This window comes from Bos mutus, chromosome 24, assembly GCF_027580195.1.
Source record: "Bos mutus isolate GX-2022 chromosome 24, NWIPB_WYAK_1.1, whole genome shotgun sequence".
NCBI lineage: Eukaryota > Metazoa > Chordata > Mammalia > Artiodactyla > Bovidae > Bos > Bos mutus.
This window is the reverse complement of record NC_091640.1, coordinates 29,919,299-29,937,285: the sequence shown is the minus strand read 5'-3', so window position 1 is coordinate 29,937,285 and position 17,987 is coordinate 29,919,299. Positions and strand designations below refer to the sequence as shown.

General features: G+C 39.9%; 1 protein-coding gene across 2 annotated transcripts in view; it reads right to left on the bottom strand.

Annotated features, from left to right (window-relative positions):
- The window catches only part of CHST9 (carbohydrate sulfotransferase 9), a 279,670-nt gene that overhangs the window by 112,687 nt on the left and 148,996 nt on the right, over nt 1-17,987 (bottom strand). The gene's annotated exons all lie outside the window — the stretch shown is intronic.

Genomic DNA, 17,987 nt, shown 5'->3' with positions numbered 1-17,987 from the left:
GAATATGACATCCCTGTGTTTCTAGGCTACTCAAGTGGTGGCGGGCTTGATATCACATATTAAGAAACTTGTCATTACCTTTAAACTTTGCCACAGAAAAGACAGCTTTGTGCCTATACCTTCTGCCTCAGAGAAATCGAACTGGGACTGCTAGGGTAGGCGGAGATGGAAAATATTCATCTTGGGATTTCCCTGGCAGTCCAGTGGTTAAGACTTTGCCTTCCAGTGCAAGGGGTGAGGGTTTGATCCCTGGCTGAGGACCTAAGATCCCCACATGCCTCATGGCCAAAACACCAGAACATAAACAACAGAAACGGTATTGTAACAAATTCATTTCAAGGAAGAAAATTTCCTTGGATTCTTTGCATTCTACTCCATAATCTACCAAGGTGTTGATACACAATTATAGTTTCTGTTTAAAATTTCTGAGTACATGGGATAGATCTGTGCATAAAATTGATAGCTGGGATAGAAACACCATGTACATCTTCTGGTATGGAATATCCAATGGCCCACTCTTGGATAACTTGGGTTGTGAAGCTTGAAAGAGTAAATGAACTGAAGTCTAGGATAAAAGGACAAAAGCTTTTTGAGGGATGAGATCCTATGGATATTTTTATATCATCCAGAGATACTGGAAGTTAATTCTATCGTGAAGAGCTCTAAGAAAGAAATCTTGAGGGTTCCCTTGAGCCAACAATTTTTCATCCTGATAATCAAGAAGGACGACCTTTTCTGCCAGATGAAGTTGCTCAATGTGATATAGAATATTTCTTCTGGTTTAGTCATCTCTGGGGAGAAGTGAATCTCAACTCATTCTGAGAACAAGTTGAGGGAACCGCAAGATGGTAATTATATGGCTATTCAGACTTTTTGCTTTCTAGATTACACTGGTCCAATTCCTCTTTTAAAAAAACATATTATAACCATATAATACGTAGGCTTCCCACTTCCCAGGTGGCACAGTGGTAAAGAATCTGGCTGTCAATGCAAGAGAGCAGCAGGAGACATGGGTTCAATTCCATGTCAGGAAGATCCCCTGGAGGAGGAAATGGCAACCCACTCCAGCATTCTTGCCTGGGAAATCCCATGGACAGAGGCGCCTGGGGGCTACAGTCCGTGCATGTGTGCTAAGTTGCTTCAGTTGTGTCTGACTCTTCGCGACCTCACAGACTGTAGATAGCATACTGTCTTGTTTTTCAAAAATATTCCTTTCAAAGTATGTGGATAAAATTTGAACAAATACTTAAGAATGATGAGGCTTATACATAGAATGGTAAGCTTAGCTCTCTGGTCCTGCTCTTCTGCTCCATTTAAAAAACTTCCTATCAGTGTAATTCGTATATAATATTGTTTCTCTAACCTAAATTGAAAGAAAGATTCTATCAGTGCTTGTTTGCATAATTATTCTTTCATCAAATTTCATTTGTGCTAAAATATACCAGTTTATAGTTCTGTCAATTAATGCTATTCTAGTAATAACTTTATAAGGGAAAAGAATCTGAAAAGGAATATATATATTATATATATTTAAACTGAATTACTTTGTTGTACATCTGAAACTAATACATTGTAAATTAACTATACTTCAATAAAATGTAAAAGAAAAAATATAAAAGTAAACAAAAATTTAAAAAGGTTTTTAATATGCTATTCTATCTTTAGAATGATTAAAAAATACATATAAACAATATATTGAGTTGTATTATCATGAGTTTCCTGGGATAAGGTATCAGCAGTGCACTTGATTTAGTAATTTCTGCATTTTGGATGAAGGCATTTATAAGTCATTTGTATAGCTCATCAATAAGTTATAGGTCTTCTGGTACAACTGATCCTCAAGGGTTGGAACTTGATATGTAATCCACTGCTTCGGCTCACTTTGATGTGACTGAAACTCTCTATTTACTGGTTCACCCATGTAACAATAGCATGATTAAGGTCACACTTGCGTGGCTTGGTGATAACAATATTGTTTAGGCTAGGACTCAAAATCTTCCCTCATTCAAAATTGATTTTATCCGGCACATCTCATTGTTGATGTAATCTGTCACGTAACCAGGGAAGGAAATTAAATTGAAGTGGAAAAAATGGCTATTCAAAGAGTCAAATGCAGTTGCTTCTTTATCTCTTATGATATTCTGCTAAGCAGTTTACTAATTGCATGAGAAATGGTTCTCATCAGGTATTGCCTCTAAGCCCTCAGGTTTATGATAATCAAGTCATTTCCTTTAAAAACGTGGACATGGTGGCCTCTTTCCCTATCTCTGTGATGGCTCAACTAGAAAGGCTATGTCAAGGTCATCTGCCAGTTTCTTTTTTCTTTTTTTATTAATTGTAGGAAAAAAACACATTAGATCTATCCTCAGTAAATTTTAAAATATACTGGATGGTATGTTGACTGTAAGCTGAGCATATCTCTAGAACTTTTTCATCCTGCATAACTGAAACTCTATAGCCACTGAATAGTAATTTTCCATGCCCTTCTTTCAAGCCCCAGGAAACTATTGTCTGCCAACTTCTCAAGGGTCTCAGGAAACCTGACCCTGGGGCCTAATAATGAGATTATATTTCTGGGCAGGATATACTTTGATGTTCTAGTTTGGCTTTCACTCATCACAGACTGATGGAACAACATACTGGTTCCAAATAGGAAAAGGAGTACGTCAAGGCTGTATATTGTCACCCTGCTTATTTAACTTCTATGCAGAGTACATCATGAGAAACGCTGGGCTCAATGAAGCACAAGCTGGAATCAAGGTTGCTGGGAGAAATATCAATAACCTCAGATATGCAGATGACACCACCTTTATGGCAGAAAGTGTAGAACTAAAGAGCCTCTTGATGAAAATGAAAGAGGACAGTCAGAAAGTTGGCTTAAAGCTCAATATTCAGAAAACAAAGATCATGGCATCTGGTCCCATCACTTCATGGGAAATAGATGGGGAAACAGTGGAAACAGTGGCTGACTTTATTTTTTTGGGCTCCAAAATCACTGCAGATGGTGACTGCAGCCATGAAATTAAAAGACACTTACTCCTTAGAAGGAAAATTATGACCAACCTAGACAGCATATTAAAAAGCAGAGACATTACTTTGCCAACAAAGGTCCATCTAGGCAAGGCTATGGTTTTTCCAGTAGTCATGTATGGATGTGAGAGTTGGACTGTAAAGAAAGCTGAGCGCCAAAGAATTGATGTTTTTGAACTGTGGTGTTGGAGAAGACTCTTGCGAGTCCCTTGGACTGCAAGGAGATCCAAGCAGTCCATCCTAAAGGAGACCAATCCTGGGTGTTCATTGGAAGGACTGATGCTGAAGCTGAAACTCCAATACTTTGGCCATCTCATGCGAAGAGTTGACTCATTGGAAAAGACCCTGATGCTGGGAGGGATTGGGGGCAAGAGGAGAAGGGGACGACAGAGGATGAGATGGCTGGATGGCATCACCAACTTGATGCACATGAGTTTGGGTGAACTCCAGGAATTGGTGATGGACAGGGAGCCTGGCGTGTTGCGATTCATGCGGTCGCAAAGAGTCAGACACAACTGAGTGACTGAACTGAACTGAACTGAACCACAATAACAGCTAACCTGTACTGAATTCTTGTTAAATATTAGACATTACGCTGAGCACTTTATGTGAACCTCATCTAATCTAATACCAGAAGAATCCCTTGGAGCATGACCTGGACTTCTGCTTATGGAATAAAACAATGTATTTCTTTTTTACATAAACTGCACCTATCATCATTATCATCATCTACATTTCCTAGTTTCAGTCCCATTAAAGTGGATTGAGAACTGAAAGACACAAAGCAAAATCCTTTTAGATTTGAGTTTTTTCCTAATATTTTACCATTTTATTTTCACACCTGATTCTGTAGCATTTTATTTTTAGTAACTCAACTTTGAGTCTTACCAAAACAGCTTCATAGAAATAGCAACTGTTTTATGTATCTGTATGTCATTGGTTTTATATAACTTAGAATTAAATAGTTATATTAACAGATACAATGGGGACAAACACAACTAATCTTGGTCCATATTCACCCTTACTGGTGGGATCAGAAGTTACAGGTGGGCTCAGGGGACAGCAGGTGAGACCCTGGTGGCCAGCTGGCTGGAAGCATCAGTCAGTAGATTATATCTAGGAAAGGGAGAGAGTTACTTAGTCAGGGAACTCATTTAAGGAAGCTAGTTCAAAGAACTTTTATCGCACTTGATACTTTAACTAAGTACGCATTACTTTGATAAAAATCAAAAGATAATTAAAAAGAATAGAAGCAGAAGGAGAAAGAGAGTAAGTTTAGGGAGCTTTCCCAGGATGAATAAACTAGAGTTAGAACTGAATTTGGCTCCAGAATTCAGCCTCCAAGTCTAGCAATTCAGTATTCTTTCCCTCCATCCCCTGAACCTCAGCACAGAGAAAACTCTGGAGGGTTGTGTGGGCTATTACCACTCAGGAAGGGGGTTTGAGACCACTTGCGCATGGTCAGCAAGAGAATACAGTAACAGAAGAGAGAAGAAGCCAGAAAGTGATGAGAGTCTTAGAAGTTTGCAAAAGAAGAAACCTGTATAGAGAACAGTCTTTTGGACTCTGTGGGAAAGGGCGAGGGTGGGATGATTTGGGAGAATGGCTTTGAAACATGTATAATATTATATATGAAACAAATCGCCAGTCCAGGTTCAATGCATGATACAGGATGCTCGGGGCTGGTGCACTGGGATGACCCAGAGGGATGGTATGGGAAGGGAAGTGGGAGGGGGGTTCAGGATGGGGAACACATGTACACCCGTGGCATATTCATGTTGATGTATGGCAAAACCAATACAATATTGTAAAGTAATTAGCCTCCAATTAAAATAAATAAATTTATATTAAAAATAAATAAAAATAAAATATATAGTACCAAGAAAAAAAAAAAAAGAAGAAACCTGTGATTGTGTTAACCTTAAGTTAACCCAAGTCTTTCTTGATCTTGGGCCTCCCTGGTTCAAAACAAAAGGGGTTTCAGCAAATATATTTGGCCAACTGATACTGCCAACTATTTTCAGAACCGGTTTTTGCAGCTCTGAAATTGAAGAAACCCTGAAAGGGCACCCCTCCCTATCAGCAAACGATAAACAACACAGAAGAACTGCTGACCCAATGGCCCCATGGGAAGCCAGGTGTGGAACCAAACTTAGTGGAAATCTGTGATGACAAATAGCATTTAAAATGAAGTCATTTGAATCTCAATCCCACTTTCTTCTAAGCCTTGGGCTTTATGGTTTCTATTTCCATTAAGTCTTTCTTTGAGTAAGACAGCACTAGTTTTGAAGAACTTCCTAGCCTCTGGTAAAAAAGAAACAAATCCAAAATGGATTCACTCATGCTAAGCCCATGTCACCAAGCAGAAACTTAAGACTTAACCTAATTGTAGCTTGAATTTCCCCCAGGAATGTAATCCTAACCGGTCAGTTGGGAATTTTCTGGTCAGCACTGATGACGTAATTAGCCACAGAGACCCTTTTCATCCACCAAAGGAAGATGCTGTAATCTGATCCTTCCTTATCCCTTCCTCTTTCTGCCTAAACAACCCTTCCATCTTGTACAGCTCCCTCAGAGCTCCTCTCAACTTGCTACATGGAATGTTGCCCAATTCCTGAATTGTTTAATAAAGCCAATTAGATCTGCAAATTTACTCGGATGGATTTTGTTTTTTAACACCTCCTGGAAGGGATGATTTTAATAGCTGCTTTAAAATGCCTCAGAATGGCTTATGCTTCTCCATTAAGTATTAATGATTTCCAGTTTATGTTAAATGCTTCCTATGTTTTTGTCCTTGGCATTTCCCAAATTGTTTCCTTCAAGAAGAACATTAGAAAGGTATTAAGATTTCTATGACTTCATAAGAAATTCATAAGAAGGTTAAGATCGCAAGTGGCTATCCTTTCCATAAAATTATGCTAAGTGGTGCAAATGGTTCAGACATGGGACATCACTTTTATGCACTTTCAAAAACAGCTACTTCAATTTTTAACTGATGTGGCTTATAATTATTGCGATCATTGGGCTATAAACGCAGTTGAGATTTACAGTCTCCTTCATATAAAACAGTATGTCATTTCAATATCTTTTGGGAAACAATATTCGTGTTCAGTCGCTCAGCTGTGTATGACTCTTTTGTAACCTCTGAACTGTAGCCTGCCAGGCTCCTCTGTCCATGGGATTCTTTAGGCAAAAATACTGGAGTGGGTTGCCATTTCCTTCTCCAGGGGATCTGCCTGACCCAGGGATCGAACCTGTGTCTCCAGCATTGCGGGTGGGTTCTTTACCACTGAACCGACCAGGGAAGACCAATTATAAATATTTGTTTAATTAAAATGTGTGCAAAAATAAGGAGTGAATGGGTAAACTGTTTATTTCGTTTTCTAAATATTGCAAGATTAGTTAACTAAAGGAAATACACATGAAATAGAGAAGTAGGGCAAGAGCAAATATCCATGTGTGTACAGAGCACTCCTTTCCAGGAGCCCCGCTCTAGCCGACGCAGCTTCTGTGCTCTGCCCTTGGCTGAGTGCGGGCTCCCCTTGCAGAAGCCCCAGCACTTTACAGTATGAAAGTGAAAGTCGCTCAGGTGTGTCCAAGTCTTTGCGACCCCATGGATTACACAGTCCATGGAATTCTCCAGGCTAGAATACTGGAGTGGGGAGCTGCTCCCTTCTCCAGAGGATCTTCCCAATCCAAGGATCGAACTCAGGTCTTTGCATTGCAGGCAGGTTCTTTACAATCTGAGCCATCAGGGAAGCCCAAGAACAACTGGAATGGGTAGCCTATCCCTTCTCCAGTGGATCTTCCTGACCCAGGAATCGAACTGGGGTCTCCTACGTTGCAGGCAGATTCTTTACCAACTGAGCTAGCAGGGAAGCCCACTTTACAGTATGCTTTGTGTAAAACAGAGTACAGATCTAACCATATGCAGTGAGGCACTGAGAGACAGGAAGAGCCCAAGCAGCAGCCTGGAAAACGAGAAGAGTGCTGAAAAGGGGCACGTCTGACTCTGCAACCATCCCAGGGGAAACCACCGAACTCCGCTTTGCTGAGCCCTAATTCCTCACCTACAAAATGTGTCCATTTTGGCTTTGGGATTCTAGGAAACGGGGCAGTCACCAAATTTTTCCTATTTATGTTCTATTTCTTCAGCCGTGCCCCCATAAGTGCTGTCATATACATCGCCTCCCCTGATGGTCACTGCTGTCTCTTGCTGGCATCTTACCCCGCCTCACTCCTGCCAGGCCATCTCGCAGAAATTTCACCCCCTCTCCTGTCTCTCACTCTCCCCTGTACTTGATTCAGTCCCAAGTATATACACAAGCTTAGCTCTGACCTCTCCTGAACTTCAACTCTGCTTCTCCAAATTCTAGCTTCCATATGGGTGTTCTATTGTTGGATCAAATGCAACCAGACTTGAAAGAAACTCGTAATCCTTTCCCCCAAACCACAGGTCCCTCTGAACTTGCATGTGTGTGTCTATTATACAGACTTCTCCGCCAGTCAGGCTTGCGAACCTGACATTCCCCCTCATCTCCTCCCCACACCCGTCTCCAGACAATCACCTTCTGATCTTTTCTTTCTACATCTCAACACTCATTCTCTTTTATATGAGCCCCCCCATCAATCCCGCCAAGAGCCTGAGCACATCAAAGTCTAGACTATTGCAGTGGTCTCCAAACTGATATCCTAATTTCAATCTCCACCCTAATATTTATTTACCAAATTAATCATGTAAGAAATTGTTTTGCTCATGCTAATCTCCTCCTCTAAACCTCTCTTTGCTTCTCACTGTTACCAGATCTCATCTAATGCTGCACTCATCCAGTGCTCATTAAAATAAGATCACTGCTTATGTGCAACTCCCTATACAAGGCCACTATTTTCCCTATACAAGGCCACGTTCATTTCTAGTCCTAAGTCTGAAAGAGCCAACTCTCTTCCTTGTGTTTGACAAAGTCCCATTCCTTCTTTAACCTTGATGACCTCATCTCTCTGTGTTTAGGATGATCCTATTCTGAACTTTAGTAGTTATTGCTCATTTGGGATGCGGGCAAAGCCAGGAGCAAAGAGCATGCCAGCCTAGGCACTGATGGATGAAAACTCATTTGTTCCTTGACCTGACCTGGTAAGTACTAGATGCTTATTCCTCCTTTACAGGTGAAAGCACAGCTCAGAGAACTTGTCGAGCTCACAAAGCTGCCAAGTGTTGGATCCAAAACTAGGGGGATCCAGCCACAGAGTGCAGGCTCCTAACCCTTATGCCACCATCTACAGAAGCCTCCTTTGTGATAGAAATCATTGTGTCAGGTGTCAGTCCCACATGCAAGCTCATTAAGGGAAAGCACTTTTTACTTTGAACCCCTGACTAGAACACAGAGATGCTGGGTGTGAGGATGCTAAAAGGCGCAAGAAGCTTTTAGCGGTAAAAAACAATGGCAAACCTGCACAAAGTCTGCCCTGCTTAAAATACATGGAGACACACACCTTCCTTCTTGAGCTTTCCTATGTTCTCTTAAAAGCACTGCTGCATATTTCACAGGTCAGAAAAGGGGTAAAAGTCATAATAAAAATACCTGGTACTTTTCCACGTTTCAGAATGTCAACCAGACAATGAGGACAGATCTTCGAATGCTGTAACCTTTCTCCTTCACTATCTTTTCTTCTTTTGTCATTCTCTCAACAAATATTTGTTTCATGCACATTACATGCCAGAAAAATAAACCTCTGGGTGTTATTAACATTTCCATCCCAGATGCTAAAAGACAGAGGCAAGTAATAAAAAGTAATATTAAAAGTGATGAAATGACTCCTAAAATGTATTGTGATCACAGCATAAGCTAGACATTAGGGACTTGACAGGTATTTTCTCCCTTAGTCCTCTATTATTATCTCCATTTTGCATATAAGGAGACTAAATTGAGAGAGAGTAAGGTCATATGACTCCCAAGGGACAGAGGCTGGATTCCAGCCCTGGTCATTGAAGACTAGAGCTTGCACTCTTAACCTTAACTTTGGAGTAGATTCAACTGCAAGGCATGCAGAGGGCATATGCAAAAGCAGTTTCACTTCCTTTGAAAAGGGTCCCACACAGAGTGTCGGGGTCCAACAGGGATGCTCTGAATGTCAGCAGACTGCATCCAAAAGCAGGTGTGTGACTTTTAACAAGTTACTCTCTTGGGGCTTTATTTAATTCATTTGTAAAATGAAAAATTAGCACCAGATCATCTCTGGACTTCCTCCCAAACACAGATCTTACACAATTCTAGAGCAGCAGCTGTGGAGCAGTGAGAGTTCTCTGATTTGGGAGTTAAAAGAACTAGGCTTGTTTTAATAACTGGCACCCTTTATCAGAGCCCCCAGCACAGGGCTGTGCATCCATCCCTTCTGGCTTGTCTTCTGTTGACATCTGCCTCGAAGACAATCACCCAGCCAGACAGCATCTGGAAATACAATGATCTGCTCTCTTAACAGATTTTTAAGTGTACAATACGTTATTGTTGACTATAGGTACAGTGTTGTACTGCAGGACTGGAAAGCATCTCGCCTGACTGAAATTTAATGCCTGGAGATTAATAACTCTTATTTCCCCCTGCCCTCAGCTTCCAGTGACCACCATTTCATGCTTTGATTCTATGACTTTGACTATCTTAGGTACCTCATGTTAGTGGATCATGTAATATTTTGTGTTTCTGCTATTTCACTTAGCATAAAATCCTCAAGCTTCATCTTGTTGTCTGTTGCAGAATCTCCTTCTTTTTAAAGGCTGAATAGCATTCCACTGTATGCATATACCACATTTTCTTTATCCATTCATCTGTGAATGGCCATTTAGGTTGTCTCCACATCTTGGCTATGATGAGTAATGCTGCCATGAACATGGGAGTGCAGATATTTTAGATCCTGATTTCAATTCTTTCGGGTAAATACCCAGAAGAGTGATTGCTGGACTATATGGTGGTTCTATTTTCAATTTCTGAGGAAGCTCTATACTGTTTTTTCATATTGATTGCCCCAATCTGCATTCACACTGACACTGTGTATGTAATTACCTAAGAATTCAAGATCAAAGTCCAATTTCTGAATTCTTTATTGCCTTGTTCTATGGCTAGGTGTTTTGCTCTTTGACTGTGAGACTTGCACTGATGTCCAATATTCCCTTGTTTTAAGTTCTTCTTTTTTCCTTTATTTTTTGGCCACACCATGTGGCACACAGGATCTCAGTCCCCCAACTGGGGATCGAACCTGCACCCCCAGCATTGGAATCATGGAGTCCTAACTGCTAGTCTGCCAGGGCAGTCCCTCCCTCATCATAAATTCTAGCTGGAAAAGAGCTACTCTCATAAAATAATGTACCTGATTTGGAAGGGTGTTCACACCATTCCCTCCCTTCTGTGCATCTTTGGGATTGTTTTGCTAAATAGCATGATCCACAACAAGCTTTTTATTTTCATCCGAAATACAGACTCTTTATGCTTTTGACCTACAGACTTTCTTGGAGTAATCTCATCCACTCTGTTGGCACTGATGATAACTACGTTTATATCACTGACCCCCCACATGTCTAAACTGTGTCTCTCACCTGAGCCTCAGGCTGAAATAAGAACGTGCTCAGTGCACATGCCTGTAGGTCTCCCCAAGCAATAAAACTGTGCCTCCTCCAGTCTGAAGTCCTCCTCTTGTAATCATGCTCCTGGCCCAGTGCTCACTCTCCAGGACTAGTGCCCTCAGTCATCCTTGGAATTCCTCTCAAATCCCTCACCCTCACTTGCTATTAATAACCACGTGCTGTCTATTCTTTCTTCAGACTTTTCTTAAATCCACCCACTTCTCCAGCCTCACTGTCCCTTCCCCAGTTCTGGCTGTTATCATTTTTTACCTGGATGATTGCAGTAGATCATCAACAAGTGTCTTAGCTTGGGTAGGTAACAGTGATCTCAAATTTAAGTTATCCAAAATAGAGAGCTCCTCTTAACCTCAGCTCCTCACTTTAACATTATCCTCACTTTCTTGCAGTCATCGGAATTGAACATGCAGTACCTCTCAGGTCTGCACGTGTTACACTATTCATACAAGTTCTTTAAAAAATAGAAACTAGTCACGTCTTAGCCTTGGTGTTTACATTTCTATTAATATCAGCAAAGATGAACCAAAAGTTTAATCCTGTCTTCTATCTTAAGTGTAAATCTCTTATTTTTCACTTATAACAAATATCTTCTGTTGACACTGTCTCATGAGTGACAATGCTACATTTGATACTTTGTTAGTGGAAAGAATATGACGTCTAATTTATACTGCATGGGATCCTACTGTATTGAATCTGGATACAAAAGATTCTCCAAATCTTTTGGAGAGAAAAGATTAACAATGCAAGCTGATCAGAGGCATCTATTTCTGCCAACAATCATTATGTTACTTCAAAACAGGAATAATGAAATCCATCTTTCAGATCATTTAGTCTTTGACTGACTTTTACAATCTCTCAATAACTTTACTGCCAAGTCTGCATGTTTCCTGAAAAATTCACTGAAATTCACAGATTGTGGTTATAATTAGAATACTAAGAATAGGACATTATTGGTTCTTCAGTGTGAAACCAGGATCTAATCCAGATGTGTCAGTAAGTTGTTATTTAAAGACTTCTGCTATGGAGTTAAAAAGTAATCATTTGATTATTTCTGTTTTATTTTTCAAACGTGGAAGAGGAAAATGGTTTTTTCTTATTTCCTTGATAAACACCAGAAAGGTAAACTGAATTCTAGGAATGCATTTACATTTTACCTTTAAAAAATACTGTACATTTGCATCAAGATAAAGAAAGGAAGAAGAAAGAGAAACTCTCTAATATATTCAACAATCAAAAACATCATCCTCTGATTTAATCATAACCATTTATGTATTGGGTATTTTAGGTCCAAAATTATTTTAACTGAACCACTGTCATGATTTTGTAATACCTGTCATTTAATACTAAAAAAAACAACAATAGTTACATATAAATTAAGTATGAGTTACATATTTTTAATATGGGGCAATTTTTTTTTTGGTTTATACTGATTATTCTATAAACATGCTGATTAAGGATATTTTGAATGCTATCACTTGGCTTTTCACAAATTCTCTTCTAATTCCCAGGAAGTCAACACACAGCTGTCCTCTAGCAAACAATGACCACTACTGTTCGTCGCTGCTGAGAAGGCCTGGCTATAGCAGACCCTGGGAAAGCATGCAAACACTTGTTAGGTTCATTTTGCAATTAAAAAAAAAAATTGAACATTCCATGAGAGACTGTCACTCATATCCTATTATTTTCTAAAGTGCAGAGGTCCCTATACTAATGGCAAAAAAAAAAAAAAAAATTCTGATAAATGTGCTTGATTGCAATTAAAAGAGAGGCAACAGAGAATTGTGTTAAAGGTGTGAGATAAATGTTAATGACATCCTGCATCTTTTTTCAGTTGAATCCCCCAATTATTTCTAAATGTGGACTCCCATTTGCAACCCCACAGAAGCAGGCAGGAGAGGAATTGTTTATTAAAACTATTTTTTTCTTTGTATTTACATGCATTTAGAAGGTAACAGCAGAACGCTGAAAATCAACAAGCACCATAAAGACAGAATTATCAAAGAAATACTGATTTTTGCGCTTTGTTTTAAATGTTGCAGTGACCTGAAAAGGTATTGTAATATTTGTTATCTCTTTAGGCAAATAGACTCATTCCAAGGCAATCAATGCAAACATTTCATGCAAAGATGGCTCAATAAAGGACAGAAACGGTATGGACCTAACAGAAGCAGAAGAGATTAAGAAGAGGTGGCAAGAATACACAGAAGAAGTGTACAAAAAAGATCTTCACGACCCAGTTAATTACAATGGTGTGATCACTCACCTAGAACCAGACATCCTGGAATGTGAAGTCAAGTGGGCCTTAGGAAGCATCACTATGAAGAAAGCTAGTGGAGGTGATGGATTCCCAGCTGAGCTATTTCAAATCCTAAAAGATGATGCTGAGAAAGTGCTGCACTCAACATGTCAGCAAATTTGAAAAACTCAGCAGTGGCCACAGGACTGGAAAAGGTCAGTTTTCATTCCAATCCCAAAGAAAGGCAATGCCAAAGAATGCTCAAACTACCGCACAATTGCACTCATCTCACACGCTAGTAAGGTAATGCTCAAAATTCTCCAAGCCAGGCTTCAGCAATCCGTGAACCGTGAACTTCCAGATGTTCAAGCTGGATTTAGAAAAGGCAGAGGAACCAGAGATCAAATTGCCATCTGCTGGATCATCAAAAAAGCAAGAGAGTTCCAGAAAAACATTTATTTCTGCTTTATTGACTATGCCAAAACCTTTGACTGTGTGGATCACAATAAACGAAAATTCTGAAAGAGATGGGAACACCAGACCACGTGACCTGTGTCTTGAGAAATCTGTATGCAGATCAGGAAGCAACAGTTAGAACTGGACATGGAACAACAGACTGGTTCCAAATAGGAAAAGGAGTATGTCAAGGCTGTATATTGTCACCCTGCTTATTTAACTCATATGCAGAGTACATCATGAGAAACGCTGGGCTGGATGAAGCACAAGCTGGAATCAAGATTGCCGGGAGAAATATCAATCACCTCAGATATGCAGATGACACCACCCTTATGGCAGAAAGTGAAGAAGAACTAAAGAGCCTCTTGATGAAAGTGAAAGAGGAGAGTCATAAAGTTGGCTTAAAGCTCAACATTCAGAAAACAAAGATCATGGCATCTGGTCCCATCACTTCATGGCAGATAGATGGGGAAACAGTGGAAACAGTGGCTGACTTTATTTTTTGGGGCTCCCAAATCACTGCAGATGGTGACTGCAGCCATGAGATTAAAAGATGCTTACTCCTTGGAAAGAAAGTTATGACCAACCTAGACAGCATATTAAAAAGAAGAGACATTACTTTGCCAACAAAGGTCCATCTAGTCAAGGCTATGGTTTTTCCAGTAGTCATGTATGGATGTGAGAGCTGGACTATAAAGAAAGCTGAGCAATGAAGAATTGATGGTTTTGATCTGTGGTGTTAGAGAGGACTCTTGCGAGTCCCTTTGACTGCAAGGAGATCCAACCAGTCCATCCTAAAGGAGATCAGTCCTGAAAACCCAGGACTGATGTTGAAGCTGAAACTCCAATACTTTGGCCACCTGATGCGAAGAGCTGACTCATTTGAAAAGGCCCTGATGCTGGGAAAGATTGAGGGCAGGAGGAGAAGGGGACGACAGAGGATGAGATGGTTGGATTGCATCATCGACTCAATGGACATGGGTTTGGGTAAACTCCAGGAGTTGGTGATGGACAGGCCTGGTGTGCTGCAGTTCATGGAGTCACAAAGAGTTCGACAGGACTGAGAGACTGAACTGAACCGAAAGGTAATCAAGATTCATCTATCATGGACCTGAAGGCAAAATTCAGAAAATACCATCCCACCCCCTGTACTTCCCCCAAACAATCAAAACAAATAATTTTTTTTTAAAGTGTGAGATTTCTCTCCAACTGAAATACAGCTCCAGTGCTTTGCCCTTAACTCAGAGTCATAAATAATAAATATTCTTTTAATAGTTCTTCAACAAATGAATGAATAAACGAATGACTTGACTTCCAAATGGAATTAGGATGCAGAAATTTATATGCAGAACTAATGAAATCTGTGCTTTAATTTATGGATAAGGAAGTGCTCATGGATCCAGGTTGGCTAGAGTCAATCCTCTGTACTTCAAATGCATTGTGTAAGGTTCTCATATCCTTCTTCTGTGTGTTTCCATTTTTCCAGTTCTCTCTTGCCCTCCCCTTACAATTCCTTCCATCATTCTCAGGGACCTCCTTCCTTTGGAAACTCACAGAGCCATTTTCAGTGTGTGATAATTTAACAAGGCCACTTGTTTCTTCATTTGCTGAACCAATAATGACTTCTTTCAGGTCCTCTGGGAGGTCCCAGGGACAAAAGAGAACCATACAAGCAACCTCTGTCTTTGTTTTCAATACATTTTCCCATTTCATCCAAAAACCTAGTTCAGAAACCAAACAAATAGAACCTAGCACCAGCAAGAATCTTAGTCTCTGCACAGGCATTCCAGGACAGGGCTTGCTGCTGATACAGGCTCACTCAGTGAGACCCCAGTGCCATGACGGTGCTTGGTAGATGGAACGCATTCAACAATGGAGAGCTTGCTAAGTACATTTAGGAGCTCACCCAACAAATACATATTCAGCACTTACTAGCACCAGGTGATAAGGCTACACTGAGCTGTCCAGCAGAATTTCCATGATGATGAAATGCTCTGCTCTGCACTGTCTTCTGTGGTCGCCCCGGCCACATACGGCTATTGAACACCTGCTGTGTGCTTAGTACAACTTAGGAAGTGAATTGTAAATTTTAATTAACCTGAATTCTAACTTAAAGCTGAATGAAAAGATGCTCAACATCACTATTAGAGAAATGCAAATCAAAACTACAATGAGGCATCCCCTAACAACAGTCAAAATGGCCATCATCAACAAATCTACAAACAATATATGCTGGAGAGTGTGTGGAGAAAAGGAAAGCCTCCTACACTGTTGATGGGAATGTAAACTTGTACAACCACTATGAAAAACAGTATGGAGGTTCCTTAAAAAACTAAGAATAAACCTACCATATGAGCCTGCAATCTCACTCTTGGGCATATATCTAGAGAAAACCATAATTCAAAAAGATACATGTGCCACAGTGTTATTGAAGCACTATTTACAATAGCCATGGCAAGGAAGCAACCTAAATGTTCACTAATGGAGGAATGGATGAAAGAGATGTGGTACATATATACAAGGGAATATTACTCAGCCATTAAAAAGAACAAAATAATGCCACTTGCAGCAACATGGATGGGTGCAGAGATTGTCATACTGAGTGAAATGAGGCAGATGGAGAAAGGCAAATATCATATGATATCACTTATATAAGTGGAATCTAAACAATGGTACAAATGAATTTCTTTACAAAACAGATGTAGAAAACAAACTTATGGTTATGAGGTGGGGAAAGGGTAAGGGAATAAATTGGGAGATGCTTCAGATTCTCAGTTGTGTCTAACTCTTTGCAACCCTATGAACTGCAGCATGCCAGGCCTCCCTGTCCATCACCAACTCCCGGAGCTTTCTCAAACTCACGTCCATCAAGTCGGTGATGCCATCCAACCATCTCATCCTCTGTTGTCCCCTTCTCCTCCTGCCTTCAGTCTTTCCCAGCATCAGGGTCTTTTCCAATGGGTCAGCTCTTTGCATTAGGTGGCCAGAGTATTGGAGTTTCAGCTTCAGAATCAGTCCTTCCAATGAATATTCAGGACTTATTTCCTTTAGAATTGCCTGGTTTCATCTCCTTGCAGTCCAAGGGACTCTCAAGAGTCTTTTCCACACCACAGTTCAAAAGCATCAATTCTTTGGCACTCAGCTTTCTTTATGGTCCAACTCTAACATCCATACTAGACCATTGGAAAAACCATGGCTTTGACTAGACAGACCTTTGTTGGTAAAGTAATGTCTCTGCTTTTTAATATGCTGTCTAGGTTAGTCATAGCTTTTCTTCCAAGGAGCAAGTATCTTTTAATTTCATGGCTGCAGTCACCATCTGCAGTGATTTTGAAGCCCAAGAAAATTAAGTCTGTCACTGTTTCCATTGTTTCCCCACCTATTTGCAATGAAGTGACGGGACTGGATGACATGATCTTAGTTTTCTGGATGTTGAGTTTTAACCCAAATTGAGAGACTGGTATTGACAAAAACACACTAGTATATATAAAATAGGTAACACTAATAATAATGACCTACTGTATAGCACAAGGAGCTCTTCTCAATATTTTGTAATGACCTATGGGAAAAGAATCTAAAAAAGATTGGATTTCTGTATAACCAATACACTTTGCTATATAGCAGAAACTAACACAACATTGAAAATCAGCTATAACATAAAAATTAAATCAAAGCAGTGTACAACAGTTTTCTATTAAACACACTGTGTTGTTTTGGTGGGACTACATTTTTCCTTAACTTTTGTATCATATGATCTATTAATTTTCATTGTATGCCTGGCAAATGCATAGTTTCTAACATTACATTTATAATTTTAGTATTGATTACATTTTCAAATGATAATATTATTAATATACTAAGTTAAATAACATATTCTTAAATTAATCTCATCTATTTCTTTTTACCGGAGAAGGCAATGGCACCCCACTCCAGTACTCTTGTCTGGAAAATCCCATGGATGGAGGAGCAGGGTAGGCTGTAGTCCATGGGGTCGCTAAGAGTCGGACACGACTGAGTGACTTCACTTTCACTTTCCACTTTCATGCATTGGAGAAGGAAATGGCAACCCACTCCAGTGTTCTTGCCTGGAGAATCCCAGGGACAGGGGAGCCTGGTGGGCTGCCGTCTATGGGGTCGCACAGAGTCGGACACGACTGAAGCGACTTAGCAGTAGCAGTAGCAGTAGCATTTCCTTTTACTCTTTAAAATGTGGCTATTCAAAAGTTTGAATTTATATCTATGGTTTGAATTGTATTTCTACTGGACAGGGCTAATCTAGAAGAAAGCAAGAGAGAGGGAAGAAAACCAAATAAGCAAACAAATAACTGTGAAGCCTAGGAAATCTTATAAATCTAATAATTTTTTCTGCCTAAGTTAAAATCTTTTTTTTTTTTTTTTTTTGCCTAAGTTAAAATCTTATAAGGTACCATACGATCACAATGAAGTGTGGAAAATTTTTCAAGAGATGGGAATACTAGACCATCTTACCTGCCTCCTGAGAAATCTGTATGCAGGTCAAGAAGCAACAGTTAGAACTGTACATGGAAAAACAGACTGGCTCCAAACTGGGAAAAGAGTGCATCAAGGCCGCACATTGTCACCTTGCTTATTTAATTTATATGCAGAGCACATCAT